This window comes from Pan troglodytes, chromosome 7 (assembly GCF_028858775.2).
Source record: "Pan troglodytes isolate AG18354 chromosome 7, NHGRI_mPanTro3-v2.0_pri, whole genome shotgun sequence".
In the NCBI taxonomy this organism is placed as follows: Eukaryota; Metazoa; Chordata; class Mammalia; order Primates; family Hominidae; genus Pan; species Pan troglodytes.
The window spans coordinates 108,417,594-108,429,808 of NC_072405.2; the positions used below are offsets into that span (position 1 = coordinate 108,417,594).

The following is a 12,215-nucleotide window of genomic DNA, read 5'->3' on the forward strand; positions in this document are numbered from 1 at the left end:
AGAATGAGCTTCCCTGGGAGTTTTGGATTTCACTTCAACAGTTCAACCCAATTTGATCAATATTCATGGAGTGACTCCTGTGAGCCTGGTACCTCTCTGGGTGCTCAGCCCCCAATGTTCTTGTAGTTTCTGCCTGCAGGGAGCTTGCGGTTTGGCAGGAGAGAGAAGACATGTGCTTTAATATCTGTAAGCCAGAAGAAAGTGGGGAATTCTGCAGAGATGGGCGGGGCGGCGGGTTGTGTGGAGTTAATGGGGAGTGATTCAGAAGTCTCCAAAGGAGGTCTTGGAAAGTGGGTAGGATTTACTCCTCTGGACCTGAGAAGAACATACATGAAGGCATCCAGGAGTTGTCCAGGGAGTGCTGCAGGGTGCAGCGGACTCCAGAAGTCAATGAAAAGGTTGGGAGGGAGGCTGGAGCCACACCTTGGCGGCTCTGCCTGCCATGACATTCAACGTCCCCTGTACCATCAGAAGCCCCCACATCAGCTGTTTAGGAAGCTGCATCTTGTAGTGGGGCCATGGCTGACTGGAGCGAGGAAGGATCAGAAGCTGAGACAAGAATTTAAGAGGGGTGGTGGGCGTGGCTGCGGGGGGGAGAGATGGGGACAGGGGTTTATCCCTCTGGGATCTTCCCTTGGAATCCAGGCAGCAGCAGCAGGGGCAGCTGCTTGAATGAGAAGGAAACATCATGACTGTCAGCAGCAGCCAGCCTTACGCCTCAGAGTGTCTACCTTGTGTGAGGAACTGTACCAAAGGCTCTCCCAAGGTAGCCGAGAATCAGGGAGCCCAGCTTACCCCTCCAGCAAGTTTCTTGATGTTTTTAAAGCTCAGTTTCTTCATCTGCAAAGTGGAGCAAGTAACAGCAACTGTTCGTTAAGCACTTACCATATGTCAGGCAGTTGGTTTCCGAGCCTGTGCTGTTAGCCACAAAGCTCTACTCCTTAATGCTGCCCTGTGAGCCTGGGCTAGGGGTAAAGCAGTTAGCATAGTCTGGCACATGGAGACTCCTCTGGTAAGTTATGGACTGTTGTGGACTCAGTATGCCCCCAAGAATTCATAGGAAGCCCAGCTCCCAATGTGATGGTATTTGTATTTGGAGGTAGGGCCTTTGGGAGGGCAGTAGGGTTAGATGATATCATGAGGGTGGGGCCCTCATGATGGGATTAGTGCCCTTATAAGAAAAGACACCAGAGAGCTTGCTGTGTCACCCACCCCCAATGTAAGCACAAAGAAAAGGTCATGAGAGCACATAGCCAGATGGTGGCCTCCTGCAAGCCAAGGGAAGAGGCCTCAGAATGAAACCTACCTTGCCGACACCTTGATCTTACTCTTGGACTTCTCAGCCTCCAGAACTGTGAGAAATAAATTTCTTTTGTTTAAGCCACCCAGCCTGTGGTATTTAATTATGGCATCCCAGGCCGACTGGCAGTTACCTAACTCAATCCTTAAATGACTTCCAGATCATCATCATTAGACCCATATTCAAGATAAGAAACTGAGGCAAAGGGAGTATAAGTCACATGATATAGGTGACACAGGTATCCAAGTCACAATTCTTTTTTTTTTTTTGAGATGGAGTCTTGCTCTGTCACCCAGGCTGGAGTGAAGTGGCATGATCTTGGCTCACTGCCATCTCTACCTCCCAGGTTCAGGCAATTCTCCTGCCTCAGCCTCCCAAGTAGCTGAGACTACAGGCACCCACCACCATGCCTGGGTAATTTTGTATTTTTAGTAGGGATGGGGTTTCACCATGTTGGCCAGGCTGGTCTTGAGCTCCTGACTTCAGGTGATCCGCCCGCCTCGGCCTCCTAAAGTGTTGGGATTACAGGCGTGAGCCACCACACCTGGCCTGCAAGCCCCAGTTCCATCCCAGGCTTTGAAACACGCCTCCTGGGGGGAGATGAGAAGCTTGGCTGCTTGAATTCAAGTCTGGAGTTCTGACATTTCACTCTGTTGCCCTTGGCAAGTTCCCTTTCATCAGTGCAACTCAGGATTTTCATCTGTGAAATATGCGTAATTTGGGAAGGTTAATGGCAACACTGAGTGCCAGCAAATGAAGACTGTCTGTTGGGGTATTACCTTAGACAATGAGATTGGATGAGAAAGACCTGGAATGAGTGACAGGGCTTTGCAGGATGGCTACTGTTCACTAATCATTAAAATATTAATAACTATTATATAATAACGATTACAGAAAACAGTATGGTGGTCCTTCAAAAAAGTAGAGACAGAATTATCATCTGATCCAGCAATTCCATTTCTGGGTATACACTCAAAAGAATTGGAAGCAGAGTCTCAAAGAGGTATTTTTATACCCATGCTCATAGTATTATTTTCAATAGCCAACAGGTGAAAATAACTCACGTGTCCGTCTGACAGATTGATGGAGAAGCAAAACGTGGTATATACATGTAATAGAATATTACTTGGCTTTAAAAAGAAAGGATATTCTAATGCCTGCTGCCACATACATGAACCTGGAGGATGTAAGTCAAGATGAAATAAGCCAGTCAAAAAGACAAACACTGTGTAATAACTCTTAGAATTCTCATGGTAAGAGGAACCGCCTTGAACATCTAGCCAGAGAGACTGGACTTGAACCTTTGGGAGGATTTCCTGTGAGCGAGGGCTGCTTGCCTAGATGAAGTTGGGTGAGGATACTGCCAGGGTTTCTCTCCCTGGTTATTTTTGTGATAGGATAGAAAGCCGCCAGCCCGTAGTCCTGGGCCTAATGTTGGTAAATGGCGGTGGTGGCCACGCAGCTCCAACCTTGCCACACGCAGTCTCCTTGCCACAGCATGAGAGCTGTGTCGAACATGATAGTCTGTGGGATGTGCTGTTTGGGCGCTGAGGGCAGAAGATCAGGCTGTGATGCTCCTATCTGTGACAAGGAATAAGATATTCAGCCTCTTTCTGCCTCTCTGACTGTACAAGGGCTGGGAAGCTTTACTTCATGGATGTGTGGAGTGACACCTCCTCTGTGAAGCCCTCCCAATCTTCCCCAGCATAGACTTCATGCGCTTCTTCCTCTGTGCTCCTGGTGGACCTTAGAACATACCTCCATGAGGACGTATGCCATACAGAATCAATTTTGGGCGGGAGGTCTGGGTTACTACTGGGTCCCCAGCACATTGTTGATGCAATTAATATTTATTCAATAGGTGAATTCAACAGGGGGTCCTGAGTGTGGAGGGAAGAAGACCCTCGTTTGGCTTTTCCTCTCACCTCCCTTCCCAGCCCCCACCTCACTCTCACTGCTGTGTCATTTCACTCTCCTCTTTGATTTCCTCTGCTGCCTGTGGTGGGGGTGGGGGTCGGGGTAAGGGGTGGGGGGCTGGAGTGGGATGGGGGAAGGGAGGCTAAACCTAGTTGGAAAGGATGGTGTCATGAAGTCAGTCCTAATAAGATGTGAATTGGATTGATAAGATTTAGCAGCTATGTCTCCCGGAGGCCCTTGCACCCCAACTGTGTCAGTGACTTGATGTCACAAAAGACAGTGTGTGGTAATGGGCCCCCATACCCACATTTCCCAGTGATCCTCACTTCTGGGGATTCACACCCCGTGTAGCCCCTTTCCACACGGAATCTGGGCTGGCCTGTGTGATGAATAGAATACGATGGAAGTGAAAGTGGTGACCTCCAAGGCGAAGTCAAAAAGGCATTGCAGCTTCTGACATGGCCCTTGGGTCAGCTGCTCTGCAGGAAGCCAGCTGCCATCCCATGAGGATGCTCAAGTAGCCCTGTGGAGGGGCCCCAGGGACACCAGGCACGGATCAACAGCCAGCACCAATCTGCCAGCCATGAGTGAGCCACCTTGGGAGGGGAACCTCCAGTCCCAGTCCAGCCTTCAGATGACTGCAACCTCAACTGACATCCAACTACAACTTAATGAGTGACTTTGAACCAGAACTGCCCAGCCAAGCTGTCCCTGAATTCCTGACCTACAGAAATCATGAGAGATCATCAGTGGTTATTGTGTAAGTCTCTGAATATTGGTGTGATTTGTTATGCAACATTAGCTAAGACAGACAGGAACTCCAATAGTAGAATTTCAGATATAAAGACCCCTCCCAGAATCGAACTGCCCACTTCCAGAGTAAGGCAGGGGCTGTGTGGTTTGAGAGTGGGCTACAGTCATCTTGCTGCTGTATGTGCTCTGTGTTGGTGCCCCCCTGCCTGCCCCCTCCTTCGGCAGCCTTGGCATTGCTCCCCACTCCCTGTGCCTATATTCCTCAGGCCCTGCCCCAGCACTTGGCACTGTCAGCATGGTTGGCTCTGCTTGCTGTCAACATTCTTCCTAGCCCCCAGGCCAGGCTGGTTTGGGTGAGGACCACAAAGCTACAGATGAGTTTCCTCCCGAAACCCTTCAGATTCTCAGTCACAGTTTCCATGATTGTTTTGGGGGAAAAAAAAAAAAAAAGAACCAGGTTAGGTATAATTTCCTGCTAGAATCTGGAGGGAAGAAGAGCTGAAAATGCTGAAAAAATTTTTAAATCTTATATGACCAATGAACTTATTTTGCTCCTAAGTTATTCTAAGCAAAAAGACATACTCAACCAGAGAGCAAAGGCCTTGAGGGCAGGCACTGTGTGTGTCTTCTCCCTTTCTCTCATTCGTTCACTCATTTGTCCACCTGTTCATTCATTCATTCATTCATTCATTCAACAATGTGCATGCAAGTACTAGCTATCAGGCACAATGATAAACACTGGAGAGACAGCAACAGCTAATAATTTCTGCCCTTGGGGAACTTACAATAGACAAAAAAATAAGTAAAATATACTCAAGTTGAGTATTTGCTGGCAAAGCATACTGTGAAGAAAAATAAAGAGGAGAAGGTAGAGAGCAAGTGTCAGGGGGTGGCTGCCGTGTTAGTGAGTGAGCCGGGAAGTCCTCTTTGAGCAGGTGACATTGAGGACAGGCTGACCGAGGTGAGGCCTGAAAGTCCTGTGATTCCTGAGGGAATCCAGGCAGAGGCGCAGTTCGTGCAGAAGCCCTGCGGTGGGAGCACCCAGAAGTTTTCCAGAGCTGGTGAAAGGCCTCTGTGGCTGGAGCCCTGTGAGCAAGTGCCAGAGTAGCAGGGGCTGGGGTCACGGGGTGGGGGGTAAGATGTGGTACGTGGGCGTTTACTCGCAGTGAGCTGGGAGCCATGTAGAATCTTGGCAGCAGTGTTTTGTGGCAGAGCACATTCTGCCTGTGTCTCGTTTACCCTGATGTCTCCTGTTAGATGCAGACAGGGACCTAAAGTTCCAGTTCCCATCTGCTCATGCAGGGCCTTCCACCCTTCCCCTGCCCATGGAGTCTCAGGTGTATTTATACAGTAGGCCCTTGGCAAGTGTTGCAGGTAGCAGATATGCAAGTGTGTGGGCATTCAGATGTGCAGGTGTGCCAGGTTGGGCCTCTGTAATCCCTGACATCCATTCTCTGAGAGCCATATGGAGCAGCCTTACCAGGGCCTCGCTGCTGAAGCCCATTGAGGGAGCACCCATGTGGGTGCTCCTAAGTCGCCTTCTCCCAGGGAGCTGGCAAAGTGTAGACTCTGTGCAGGGGCAGCAAAGAGACCATCTCCCCCCATCTCTGGGACACCTGTGTCACCTCTGTGCCCATGGACACTGCTGTGGGACCCGGCTAACCCCATCTTTCCACCAAGAAGCACCTCTGGATATGGCTCTTATCCACCTGTGAGCCCATGCAGGCACAGAAGCCAGGGCGTCCCCTGCTCATTCTCACTATTCTTTTGCCCAGCATGAACTCCACCCTTCTCATGTGATACAGAAAGGCCTGGATTCTGGTGGGTGCAGAAGGTGATGAGAGCTGTCAACACTAGTAGGATCTGTGGACCCGGGCCAGGTGGCCAAATGCCTAGGATGCTCACATTTGGACACTGGTGTCACTGCTTTCTGAGATCCCTTCATACTCATCTCCTCTGGTCACTTCTCATGTCACCACGTTTGGTTTGGCAACTCTTGCGGGTGGCTGCCAGGCCCTCTTCTCCTCTGCAGGCCCCTTCTGCTTCTCCAGCGCTGACCAGAGTTTTTGCCTTTGATGTCACTTCAATGTAATGTTCACCACCTGAGTCACGTAGTAGGTGCTTGGCCACTTCTGGAGACAGCCTGAGACAAACGTTGCGTGACAATCTTAGACACCTTCGAGGGGTGTCTCCCTGTGTTTGCAATGTGCACGTTACACAGTTGTGTGCATGCCAGCACCGACAAAGCCCCCATGTCCCTTTGCTGAGCAGTTTTCAAGCAGGGCTGTTGTCCTTGCTGCTCTGACATGGTCTCCTTGCTATTGTTTTCATCTTTATTCTTCAGACCTCAGCTGAGATAAATCTTCAAGCTCTTCCCCCACCGCCTGAGCGAACCTATGACTCATGAAGCCCCATGCTTGAGAACAAACAGGCTGTCTCCTCTTCCCCGCCTCTGCCCTCTGTGACCCAGTGCTCTTTCTCCAGCAATGATGAACCTTTATTGCAGCGACAGGGCAGGGTTTGGTCCTGGGATGGTGACATTATTAAAAACAGATTTAGCAATGCTCCAAGTAGTTAGTCCGCCTGCTCAGTAATGGTTTATCATAGTCATAAAGCTGACTGTTGGGGTCAGCTGATCTCTGCTTTTAGACACGACCACACCTACGTCATTCCAATGAGATGGAATTATCTTTTATTTGTTGTTATTTTTTAAAGGCCTCCAGAGAGAGCTTAGAGCTCCCCCTCCTTCAGAAACCTACTCTGGCGTTACAATGTTGCTGGGGCCATGTCATTGATCTGTGTGTGTGCATGTGTGTGTGTGTGTGTGTGCATGCATGTCATGTGTACACGCTGGGTTTCTACAGTGATTTCTGCCCCCACCACTTGCTCTCTATCCACCCTTCTTCAGGCACAGGGTCTGAGACAATCACAGCAGAGGAGCCTGCAGACAGCAGCTCAGGTGGGAGCTCATGGCGTGGGAAGAGGCTACACATTTCGGTGCCTGGATTCCAATCTACCTCCTTCACTGACTTGCTGTGACCCAAGGCAAAGCTGATTAGTCTCCCTGAGCCTCAGTTCCCTCAAGTGTGAAAGTCATAATAACTATGAATTTTCAGTGCCACCAGGATTGGAGGTAATATATGCAAAGTGCCTCGTCCATAGTAGGTGCCCCATAAATACCTGCTATTATTGGGGATAGAAAGAAAGTGACTGTGGGTGGCAATGGGAACATTCTGACTTGAGCCTCTCCTGAGAACAGAATGTGTGGTCTGTGTGGGCATCCATCAGTCAGGGGTGAGTCCTCCTAGGAAGCCTCCACTGCTCACTGCATGGGGACCCGAGACTGCCTGAGCTGCGGTGGTGCTGGCCCCAGGGCCATTTGCACCCCTACACATCCAGCTGACTGGGCGGAGCATCCCGTCCTCTGGCTGTGGAGGACATGGTGCAGGTCCGTGTGTTCTGCGGGGTGTGATGCACATTGCCTGACTTCATGAAAAGCAACCTGTCACTAGGCTGTTGGTTTCCATGGCAGCGCAGGGAAGAGCAGCCAAGCAAACAGGCAGCTAGGCTTAAAAAGAAAAGTAGCATGATTTGGGAACCTAGTGACTGTCGTAGTCAGGAGTATGCAGAATTCAGAGATTTGTTTATGTAACAAATATTTATTGGGTCTCCCCCATGTACCAGGCACCCAGGATACATCAGCGAGCATAACAGATCAAGATTCCTGTTCTTGAGGGGCTCACTTTGTGGCAGGTGGGGATGGGGAGGCAGACAATGATCAATAAACATAAAAAATTATTCATTATTCTAGGAGGTGATCTTTGCTACAGAGAGAAAGAAAGCAGGGCAACAGGACTAAGGGTACTGGGTGGAGGTGGGGTGGGTTGCAAGATTATAAATAAGGAGGTCAGGGCTGACCTCCTCAAGAAGGTGACATTTGGGCAAAAACTTAAAGAAGCTGAGGGACTTACCCTGTGCAAAGGCCCTGAGGCAGGAGTGTGCCCGGTGTGTTCAGCGAACAGGGAGGAAGCAGTGAAGCTGGAGAGTAGGGCAGGATGGAGCAAGGAGGAGGCCTTCTGGGCAGGGAGGTCATGGAGGTTGGATCACGTCTAGTCTTTTGACTGGGGCTTTTCTACTGAATGATCAGCTAGGGGGCTGTGAGTGATCATCACTGAGAAGTGACGGTGGTGGTAGTGGAGCTGGAGAGGAGTCCAGGGCAAATCCTGTCCCATAGATAGTGGCAATTGAATAGCAGGAACCAGATGAGCATGTAGATGACTGTAACACAACGTGGAAGACACTGAGTTGCATCCAAGAACGTAAAGGGGATTTGAAGGTGGGAAGGAGCACCTCTGGCTGATAAGGATCATAAAACTGGCCAGGCATAGTAGCTCACACCTGTAATCCCAGCACCTTGGGAGGCCAAGGCAGGTGGATTGCTTGAGCCCAAGAGTTTGAGACCAGCCTGGGAAACATGGCAAAACCCCATCTCTACAAAAAAATACAAAGATTAGCAGAACACGGTGGCCTTCACCTGTGGTCTCAGCTGCTTGGGAGGCTGAAGCGGGAGGATCGGTTGAGCCCAGGAGGTTGAGGCTGGAGTGAGCCGAGATTGTGACACCGTACTCCAGCCTGGGTGACAGGGCCAGATCCTGTTTCAAGAAGAAAAATTATAAAACTCTTTATCCATATTAGAGATGGGCTTTGAAGGAGGGCTGGACTCCAGTGGAGTGCAGGTGAGCAGATGATGAGGCCAGGAGCAGTAGCAGGGGAAATACATGCTGGGGGTAGGATCAGATCTTTCTCTCTCTCCAGGACTCACTGCCCCCACCAGCATGCATGGGAATCTGAGGTGCAGACAATGGCTCAGACCAGTGTGTGGGCTGGGGTGGTGTTTCAGGTGGGAGGACCTGACATGAGGGTGGCTGCTGGGAGCCTGGGAAAAAGGGGAAGCGCGTGTTGTATGGGACCTATCTCATGGTGGTCAGGGGAGCACAGGGGTGCCGTGAACAGAGGTAGTTTGGTGGCGACTGGAGAAAAGATGGAGGGTAAATGTGGGGAGTTTGCCTTTGTTTGCACTGAGATTAGGATGTCTCACAGGCCATGGTCAAGCAGGGTGTGGAAAATGCCAGACAAGGTGTGTGGGATGCTCGGCTTTTTATTGATCTGCACTGATGTCCTCGTTTGCTGAGGTGCTTACAGAATCCATGGGAAGTCTGCAGGATTGGGCTTGGAAAAGGGGAAGGAACCAAGTGAAACCAAATGGCCGGACGTACGGCCAAGGTCAGGTTTCTGGCAAATGCTGGGTGGCATCCTGGCATCATTACAACTGGAGATTAGGAGCCACCACTGCAGGCAACGAAAGAATCCATTCTAAACTGCCCAGTGCTCTAGCCCCAGTGCCCTGGAACGGAGCATCAGAGGGAAATCTTGGCTTTCAGCATTTATAGCGAGGTGCGGGGTGGCTCTGCTTCCCAGCAAGGTTTGCACCATGGCAGATTCTCCGAACAGAGCAGAGCGTTAGCCTCGGAGCAAAGGAGATGAAAGTCCTTGTATAAGTTTGCTACATCCGCTGTAGTAAAGTACCATCAACTGGGGGACTTAACAGAAATTTATTGTCTCAAAGTCTGGAGCCTAGATGTCCAAAATCAAGGTGTTGGTAGGGTTGGTTCCTTTTGAGGTCTGTGAAGAAGATTCTGTTTCATGCCTCTCTGCTGGCTTCAGGTGGTCACAGTTGTCCCTTGGGCTTGTTGATGGTGTCTCACCGTGTCTTCGCCTTGGCTTCACTCTGTGTGTCTCTGTGAGCACGTTTCCCCTTTTTCTATGGACACCAGCTGAACTGGTCAGGGCTCAGTCCCTAATGGCCTCATTTTTAACTTGCTTACCTCTGTAAAGACTCTATTTCCAAATAATGTCACATTCTGAGGTAGTGGGGGTTAGGACTTTAATGTTTATTTTGGGTGGGGGCCCCAATTCAATCCACAAGAGGCCCCCGATAGCAGTGTCAGTTTAGCTTTTTTTGTGACTTCGCTTCCTGTCAAGAACAGGATGGTTTTCATCCTGATAGTTTTAGAGATATATTTATGTAACTGTCAATTTTTATATGATGGAAATCAAATAAATCTGCTTTGCTGTTTCGATCATTCATAAAAATCAGTTAACAGGCTTTGGTTTGCTCTCAGCAGTTTCTGTTGATAGATGGTAGATCCAACACTCTGCTGTGCTCGCTGAGAGTGTTCCTGGCCATGGGATATGTTTTTTCCATTATTAACTTTATTGTTGTGGTGCAAAAATCAGTAGGGAAAGTGAGGCTGCTCCCATTGTTTTTGGACCGAAAAAACATGTTCAGCACGTGGGCTGTGTGCAGGGGCCAAACACCAATTTGCAGCACAGACCCGTCACTCCTGGCCCACCCAGGAGTTGCTTGCTCCTCAGACGGAACTCTCCCCAAACATGTTTGATGTCTCCGTGGTTTTAAGCAAAAGCTTAGAGTCACACACAGCTCCGTTAGGCTTGATGTCTGGGACACCTCTGCTCTTCTGTTGGATGAGCTTTTCCTGTCTTGTCACCTGTGTCTTTGCTGTCAATTCTGTTCTCTCCTGAACATCATTCTGAAGGAGGATGTGAAATCTTTGTGCCAGGCCTAAACCCCCTCTTTTTTTGTTGTGTTTTGTGTTTTGAGACAGGGTCTTGCTTTGTTGCCCAGGCTGGAGTGCAGTGGCGAGATCATAGCTCTCTGCAGCCTCGACCTCCCAGGCTTAAGGGATCCTCCCACCTCAGCCTCCTAAGCAGCTGGGACCACAGGCACACATGTGGCACCATACCTGGCTAATTAATTTTTTTTTTCTTTTTTTTGCACAAACGGGGTCTCCCCGTGTTGCCCAGGCTGGTCTGGAACTCCTTGGCTCAAGTGATCCTCCTACCTTGGCCTCCCAAAGTGCTGGGATTATAGGCATGAGCCACTGTGCCTGGCCTCTCTCCACAGTCCTTTTATATTTGTGTCACCTACTCTTTCTCCTACATCTTCCTTCTGAGGCCCAGCAGGCCGGACATAATTGGCTCTACTTTGTGAGAGAACAGGGCCGTGGAAAGCAGAGAAACACCCTGCAACCTTGTCTCCCTCTAAAAAGGGCTAGAAAAAGGAGACTTGGGAGTTAACCCAACAGACCCCCAAACTAAACTTCCGTGGAACACAAGGAAGAGAGATAGAAACACAGAAGAAGAAAGCAAATCGTCACTTGCGGTGTTCTTTGGAGAGGGGCTTTCTGTGCAGACGTCCAGTGAAGCCCCCAGGCCGTGGGAAGCCCGCAGAGCAGAGTAAACAGGAAACGCCGGGAAGCTATTTTTATTTGGTGCCGTCTTTACTTTCCCCTGTTTCAGTGGAAAATGAGTCTGAATTCCACAAAACTCCTTAGTGAACAACAAATATAACTGGAGGCAGTGCCAAGACTGTCATTCCTCAGCAGTGGTTTGGACACGTTTCTTTTCTGCGGACATCTTGGAAGGCTCAGGCCCATGCTGGGCAGGAAACAGGTGGTTTGCTTTAGAGAAGGCCCGTGGAAAGGCCAGCAAGGCAAGCCCTGTGCCCCGGGTGACAGATTTCTGTCCTCCCCTGCAGAATCCTGTTTTCCTGTTAGCGACTGAGAAGCAGGGTGGGCCCTGTCATGTTCCGGACAGCAGTGTCCCAGGTTGCCACCCCGAGACCCCCAAGCCAAAGGAGAAAGGGGGCCATTGCGTACCAGGTTCCGTGGGGGCGCTCACCCTGTTCCAAGGCACAGCAGCAGAGCCACAACCTGGTGCAGGAGTTCCTAGCTTGGGGGTGGTGAGAGCCCAGGGGATGGGGCTACTTGGAGGCGCCTTTCCTCCCGTGACCCGGTTCATTTCTCTGGTTTTGCCCTAAGAGCCACCTGCTCAGATTTGCATTCCTAGGTGGACAGAGAGTCAAGGAAGGAGGTGTTTAAAGGGCTCTTTTGCTGTTGTGCTCCCCGTTTTTATCCTGTCTGTGGCTAAGGGAGTTGACCTTTCTCTCCACACTGAAAAGGGTTCCCAGTATGTCCCCTGCTCCCTCAGCGTCTTTTTATGCATCATCGCGCCCCACTCCCAACACACACACACACACACACACACACACACTCACTCAGCAGATGCCTCAGCCATCATCCAGTGACCATGCATTGAGAGTACTCTACATACCTTTAAAAAATAAGGGTATACTGCTCATTAAGATTAGGCCTGGGATCCACCA

General features: G+C 50.1%; 1 long non-coding RNA gene across 2 annotated transcripts in view; it reads left to right on the forward strand.

Moving 5' to 3' along the window:
* Window positions 1–3,524: 3,524 nt before the first annotated feature.
* Window positions 3,525–12,215, forward strand: part of LOC107976394 (uncharacterized) — a 136,420-nt gene continuing 127,729 nt past the window's right edge. Inside the window, exon 1 of one of the 2 annotated variants that reach the window (XR_010159290.1) lies at window positions 3,525–3,977. This is a non-coding gene — a long non-coding RNA (uncharacterized LOC107976394). The remainder of the gene's footprint in view (window positions 3,978–12,215) is intronic. The other variant, XR_008536794.2, reaches the window with a different exon arrangement.